We start from the raw sequence: 7,863 nt of genomic DNA, 5'->3' as shown, positions 1-7,863 counted from the left end.
ATCACGGACATGGTTTGCCCCTCTTCGAATTACACAAAAGCCCTCCCTTAAACGGTATCGTTTTAGGGAGGTATAAAAATACCGTAACCGGCCATTTAGGCCATTTCTTCTCATTTCTTTCCTTTCTTTTCTCTCTCTAAAATATGAGAGATTTCATTCTCTCTGCCCTCTCTCTAAACACACTCCATCGAAGGGATGCTAGCTACCAGCGACCACCGTATGCCGTCAAGTCTGACCACCGCCAGCCACCATCCATGATGGCCGGAAATCAGAAAGTTGCCCCGAATTAAAGTTCTCATTGTCCTCTAGCCGATTATGAACCCCTTTTGTCCTCAAATCTCCCTAATCGACCTATATCTGGGCTTATATCTCCGACGTTTCAACTCTCCGAAAACATGTGGATGCTCTTACTGTTGGGTAAGATATCTCGATCTCTTCTCTTTATTTCCTTTCTTGGTTTGTGTTGGTTGCTCCTTTTTTTTGTTCGAATGGCTTTATTGTTTCTAGATTTCTCTGTCTGCTCTCTGTTTCTTATTGTTTGTCGTTCTTGTTGTTGTGTTTGTGTGTTCTCTTTTGTTTGCAGGATTGGTCGAGTCCTTTTATAGGGCTCAAATCTTGGCTGCAATGATGAGGCTTCGGTGAGGTGTGTGGCTGCCATTTATCTTCTGGAGTTTTCTATTCGAGGCGGTGGTGGCGTGGCACGGCTGACTGGAGCATTCGGAGGCGGCGGCCGGAATAGGCCCTATGGTGGTAATGATATCCTAGGGCTTCTGCTGGCTACATCTGGGCCCTCGGATTTACTTTGATCGGACTGTTAAGATCAACTGGCGGCTGAAGGAAATGTGATAAAACCCTATATACTAAGCTCGGGCCTTCTGGTCATCTGAGCCTGGATCTTGAACCAGGTCTGGGCCTAGCTTGGGTTGTTGGGTTATTTGGGTATTGTTGTATTTGGGTTCTAGTTTGGGAAAATGGGCTCCGGGTTTAATGTAACTGGGCCTTCATGTTATGTAATAATAATAGTAATATAATAAATAATGAAAACGAACAAAAACTAGTGTCTACAAAGTATTCAGAAGGTTTCATTTGATGCATTGCATTGTTGTAAGTGAAGAACATATTTGTGTTAGACTAGTGAGGAAAAGCTAGTTGGACTTGATTTGATTAGAGAAATCAAGGAAAAAATATGATTGATCTGAGATAAATTAAAAATACCTTTCAATCAGCATAAATCCTACGTAGATTTAAAGGTAAGGACACAGTTTTCGGTGGACAATAAAATCTTTCTTTAGGTGTCGCTTTGAAAGAAAGTGTTGGGCTTTGGATGCGAAAAAAAATTGAGTTAGTGATTGATTGAATCGTACGAGGTGTTGGAGAGAACTAAAATAGTGTCTTATCTATTGGTATTGTCACCTAAGGTAATATGTATCTATAATGTGTTTCATGTCTCGATGCTGATAAAATATAGCTAAGATCCTTCACATATTATTCTGGTGGAGTATATCGATGCACGAGAGGTGAAGTAACTCTGAAATAAGAGTTCCACAGGTAAAATCATTGCTAAATTTCTGATATGAAAAACCTTTCGGCTTTTCTCATGGCTTCAAACGCTGTCCTATTCTCCGCAATAAACCCACACCAGAAACAAACAATCAAATGCAAGCATTACTAATTTCTCCGCATGATTGGTAATTGAAGCCAAAACTCAAAGCCTGCAAAATTGTTTAATTAGCCCCACGGTTAAATTTGATCGGTACAATATTCTCCTTGTTAATGGACTTGTCACCACCAAATCAGCCGGCTAGGCGGCTTTTACTAAATGCCAACTTCCCCACGCAAACAAAAAGCTATCTTTGTTAATGGTGATTTTAAATAACACCAGTGACTACTGACCTCTCCATCTTCGTTCTGCAACGGCGCCTAGGAGCAAAAGCTATCAAATTTCAGCAACCCCTATTGCAGTAGTTGGACATTTGTTGTTTCTAGCAGTGACAATCCTTGTAATAGTTTGGCTTCTCAAGTTCCGTTAAGGCCTTGCTTTTGAATCTGCTAATAAATCCTAGATTTTCAATGTGAGTTAAATCTGTCTTCTTTTCTTGTCAAACTAAGATTCAGTTGATTTGTATGGATCAATTTGATTCTGCATACAATAGACAGATCCAAGTTTTCACTTTTCTTTCCCTCGTATCTGCAGCTTCATCCATTTCTAATGGTGATTGGATTCATATTAATGGTTGGAAAAGGTAAGTAGTAAGCGTAAACGCTTTTTTTTTTTTTGTATCTTGCCGTTGTTTCGACTCTTTATTTTTCTTCAAATATATATCTATGTTTAACATTCATGCAAGATACATTTTCTGATTGTGTAAAAGAGAAAGATTTCGTTGGAATTAAGAACAATCTTCGCATATTATTTTTTTTTTCCTAAAAATACTCCTTTTTCACTGATACCTACTAAAGAGTAAAGACCCCATCCGGAGGGATTCTCCTACAGAATAATAAATCATTCGACTGATCATAAACCCTTTACAGAACCTTTAATAAACTCGAGATTTGTTAGGACTAAATATATTAAACTTAAGAGATTTATTAGGACTAAATATATTGACTGACTGTAGCATTTTTTTTATAGCTTTGTTGATTTACATATAGTATTCATGACTTTAAGACGAACACAAGAACACACAAAGGATCAATATATAAACTCATTTTAAAAATGGGGTCAAGTGCACTTGCCCCTGCCTGTGATATGTAATATGGGATATTTTGGAACCTCTTCTTCATCTTCAACCACACTCTTTCTGTAAGACTTCTCCTTCATCTTCATCGTTGAAATTACAGATAAATGACCATCAAATTATCAGTTGCACGATTCTTCGTCTAAATAAGAATGAGTGAACCGTGAATGATCAACACTCAACATAACTCATTTATTTCTCAGCAGAAATGTCATTGAAAAGTGATTTGCATCATATTAAGGAACATCCCAAAAGCTTTTTAACTGAACATATACCCTATAAAACAGCAATCATGGAATACAAGAATCCCAGAAGACAGAGACATGAAATTACAAAGAGCAGTCCATGTAACATTCCAAACCATAGCTCTTGGTTGTGGCATCTTTAGGATCTTTGTGATTTTCAAATTCCAGGATGAAACCAACTGTCCTAATATGTACACCTTACATTCTTGGCTAGGCATGACTCATGAGCGCCATCTGCTTATTTAGTTTACAGGTATCTAAATTCAATCAATATATTAGTTATTAGCAACTTGAAACAAACATATATCCCAATCTTCTTTCTGCTGTTTGTTTTTGCAGTATTTCCTTGGTTTTTTCTCCTATGTGTTCCCAGGTGCGAAATCGTACAGTAGAGCAGCGTATCGGCCATGGCACACTTTTGGTGGCTTGGTTATTTTCTTGTTGGCAATCACCACGGCGGAGATGGGATTGCTTCGTAGATTCCTTTGGTTAGAGCTTGTTCGAGGCCAGGAAGCGCTTATCATCAACTTCATCGGACTGTTGCTCTTCCTTTTTGCAGTTGCTGTTGGCCTCACTTTTGTTCTCCCAAGATAACCTTTCTGCTGGAAAAACATAATTTTTTTAATTATCACAATCTATTCTCTTGATTCTATTTTGGTCATCCAACTATTTTTTTTCACACAATCGTACTTAACGTTACATTTTGGTTCTGTTTTGATCATCATTCGTTAAAAAACTAAATGTGATACTCACGTGTCATGAGGTAATGTCACGTCATCGTTGAAAAAAATTAGCATGTCAACAGTTCTATTTATTTTTTGACGACAATTGATCCAAATAGAGCCAAAATATAACGATGGATAAGATTTAAAAAAAATAGTTGAATAATTAAAATAAAACCTTGGAAATAAGTAGGTGACTAAATAAGTAGCCTACCCTTTTTTATTATCATTCAGTGGACAATTTTATGAAATAATGATGAAAACACAGGACATAGTTTTCCATGAAATAAGCCATGCAAATGGACTTTGGATTTTAATTCATGATGGGCTTCAACAAATAACCACATAGACCAACTTGGATATAGCCGAGTCCACTTTCAACATTTTTTTATTCCTTTTGGGCAATGAAGTGGGAATTTAATCTTGTCATATGATGTGTTCAATAACATCAAAGAATCTATTCTAGGTAGATTAATAAGATCTTGTCGAATGAATATATATCTTCTTCTGTCTTGTCCACATTTCTTAACATTCCATGCGGTAGGACTAGAATTATAATAAATCTGTATTTAAATTTACACTTAATAATTATATATATGCTATGTAATGCATTTGAATAAAATTATTTAGTAAACAAAGAAGAAAAGATGCAATATATAAGCAAACTAGAAAGTAGAAATACATTTAGCTTTTTTATATTTTCTATCTATATTTGAGTTAAAAGTTTAAAACACAGTGAAAATAGGTATTTGGTATGGCAATTATTAGCAATACAAGGAATCTGGACAAGAGGTAAAGGTTAAATAGAAGCTCAAATGTATGTCTCACCATTCATCATCGAGTTTTCAACTTGCATTATCATCGTCTTAATATTCGATTGCCCAAATCAATTTAAAGCAAACAATAGAATTCTTGTAATTAAAAATTAAAAAAGAAAGATGGATGATAAAGATAAGTAAAAGAAAATCGAATGAGATAGGAAATCTCAGTTGAAAACACAAATGAAGACTTGTCATCTTAGGGGTTGGACCCATTCCCTTTTGCCTATAATTTTATTCTTTCTCGGCTACTTGCTTGCTTTTTACACTATATATTTATTCATTAAAAACAAGAAGAACAGCTCGGCCCACTTAATTAGTATTATCAAAACATGAATCATATCTTTGATGATCATAATTAAAACCGAGGTTGTGAGAGAAACAAAACGGTAAGCTGTCCTACGTTAAGAATGTATTCCACCTTTAATTAATGAAAAGAAATAAGATATTGTTTATGGCAAAAAGGTGATAAAAAAGTAATATAGTCAAAGAGAGAAAGGTTCTTCATTGTAGAAAATAATAATTGATGATATCCAAACAAATTAAAGGAAGTGATTCAATAAGAATTTGGAAATAGTATCTTAACAATATTCACCCAATTGAAGAAACTATTCCCAATTTACTTTAAGGTAAATTACACTTTTTCTTACCAATGTATCCATTTAGATTTTATCTAAATCACTTTAAAACTCATAAAACTCCAAAATACTTTATAATGTTCATCATTCGATCAACATACAATTAAGATATACAACTTGGTTCCTCCCCACCATTGGGATTCGGAAGAAGATGCATCATCATCGATAAATCAAAGGTAATTCAAAACTATGAGTTTTTTCACGAAAGATGAAAGTTTTGGGGTCATTTTATAATTTTTAGAAGAAAAATGTACGGTCATAATGTAGTTAAGTATTTAGCGGAATTGAGAATTAAGTGAGTAAATTGAAAATATTTAAACTTTAGTTAGCAAAATAGGAATAAGAAGAAAGATGAGTGATGAAAATTGCAATTTACTCATTATTTTATTGTTTTTTGTTTAATCCTACACAATTTTAGTGGAACCAAACATTTGACTAATTTTGTTATACATGGAGAAGGAACAACCCAAGACATGATTCCTTGGTATGAAAACTCAATGTGTTTGATTCCAAATCAATATTTTGCTTTTAGGATTATATTATATGTTACATCAACCAAAACACCACAGCACATATGTTAGATACTCAAGATTACACCAAAGATTTGATTAAGATTGTTTTTAGACATGCATTTCCACTTGCCTTTCACATTTCAAGTTCAACATACATGCCTACTCCAAATTTGTCCATATTTTTTTTATAACCACCGGTATATGATCTATTGATCGACTAATCAGGATCGGATACTACAGAGGCAATGACGACCATCCCAACCTAGTTTGCTCCATTCGCAATCGTCAGGATTCGAACACCTGATCTTATTTAAAGGATCTAGTGTCTCAACTCATTAGACCAACCGATTGTTAATACAAATTTGTACATATTAACAATACGGTTCCCACGTAACTTGGTGTCCAATCATACTTTTTTTCTATGATTTATCGTTTTAAGAAAGCAAAAAGTACAATTGCATTTTAATTTCAATCTGTATTTCGTGAAGTTGGAGTAAAAAAAGAGAAGCGATTACAGTCATGAACCATGGGACATCATTAAGGGACCAGTCGGGAATCATTAAGGGACCAGTCGGGACATCACATGGCACAATGAAAGCCAAAAGAAAAGAGTGAACAATAGGACCACAACAGAGATCAAGCCTGAGACCATCAAGGTAGTCAGGGTCTGGCCATAAACGGATATATAATTTTATATTATGGATGAATTTATAAGATTTAAAAGGACAAGTTTATAAAATTTTGAAAAATAAAAATAAATCATAATAAAAATATAAAAAATATATCTAAATTATATAAAAATTTAAAATTCACATTGATAACCTCTTCATCCACCCCTAAACCTGGCTTGAGAGACCCCAGGGCCTGGGTTCCTGTTGAAGGAAGTGTGGAACTGACCTTGTGAAAGAAACAAGACATGATCATCGTTTTTACTCAACAGAAGAAAAATGAGCTTAATTCAATGTGATATCCCGAAACAATGAGTTATAATTTAAAATGGTATTTGAATTTCTAAATATTCTAATTAAGTCCCAAAAGTATTTACATTGTATCAATCCCATTTTTTTTCCTTTCAATGTAATTGTTATTAGATGTTTAGTATCGATTCCTAAACTGGAATTGATCTCCACATCAAATCAAAAGTCAGAGATTTAAATCTAAATTAACAGATTAAATTTACGGGGGGAAATTAATCAATACATACTAACAATTTTTAACTTCAGTTAAAACGGTTTCACGTTGTGACAAATTTAAAATCTGACTTGTAAGCAGAAGACCTTGTGTAATTAATCCAAAAGATAATTTACATCCTTCTAGGGGAAATGATGCGTGTGGGGCTGCTAATGCAGCAGCAAGCGCACATGGCCGACACCACATCTCCCACACACTTTGAGTGGGCGCAGTAAAATTGCTTAAGATAAAAAAAATTAAGGAAAATAATGGTGAAATTCAATTAATAGAAAGACTCTTAATAATACAAAGTATATTTATTATGCATACAGGATAAATAAATACATTAAAATTGTATAATTATTCTGTTTACCATGGATGAAGTTAAGAACTTCTACAAATTAAGTTTAAAAAACTGTAAATATATTAAATAAAAATCATCCTAATACAGTCATATTCACAATGATCAAATATTGTCCTTGAGTCCTTGGCTTTTGGGTACACCATAAATGGTCCCCGTGTAATCTCCAACTTATTCCATCAAAAGATATTCCTTTATAAACAAGACCCAACATCTTCCATTTCAAATCTCATTATTATTACAAAGATATACCAACTCTTCTTTGTCCTTTTCTTTTTTTGTTATTTCAATTTTTTATTAATTTATTTTTCCCTCATATCATTTCCTTATTTTAAAAAATCTAGCAAATATGCAAACATTAAACCGTACCGACTAACATGCCTACTTGTAGGGGAATGAATTGGTCTTCCCTTTCCAAATCCTGAAAAACTCTTTCTCAATCTCATTTTCTCTGCCATTTTTCCGAAAAAAAAAAGTGGGAAACCAATTTTTTTATGTCGTTATTATAGAAACCAAGTGAATAATAAAAAAATCAATTTCAAATAAAATATATATTTAACTTCGTATGTTTATGTCGTGGCTATGGAAAGTTATGACATGTTTGGTTAATATTTCAATGGAATCACTGATGAAATTAATTTAAAAAAAAAATTAAAAGCGTC

At 33.8% G+C, this 7,863-nt stretch overlaps 1 pseudogene; it reads left to right on the top strand.

The window, feature by feature from the left end:
• The first annotated feature begins 1,898 nt into the window (after nucleotides 1–1,898).
• LOC120125040 lies at nucleotides 1,899–3,574 on the top strand (annotated as a pseudogene).
• Nucleotides 3,575–7,863: the final 4,289 nt, after the last annotated feature.

Source organism: Hibiscus syriacus, unplaced genomic scaffold, assembly GCF_006381635.1.
Source record: "Hibiscus syriacus cultivar Baekdansim isolate YM2019G1 unplaced genomic scaffold, ASM638163v2 tig00110429_pilon, whole genome shotgun sequence".
In the NCBI taxonomy this organism is placed as follows: Eukaryota; Viridiplantae; Streptophyta; class Magnoliopsida; order Malvales; family Malvaceae; genus Hibiscus; species Hibiscus syriacus.
Note: the sequence above shows the minus strand (reverse complement) of the source record. Positions and strands in the feature narration are given on the sequence as shown.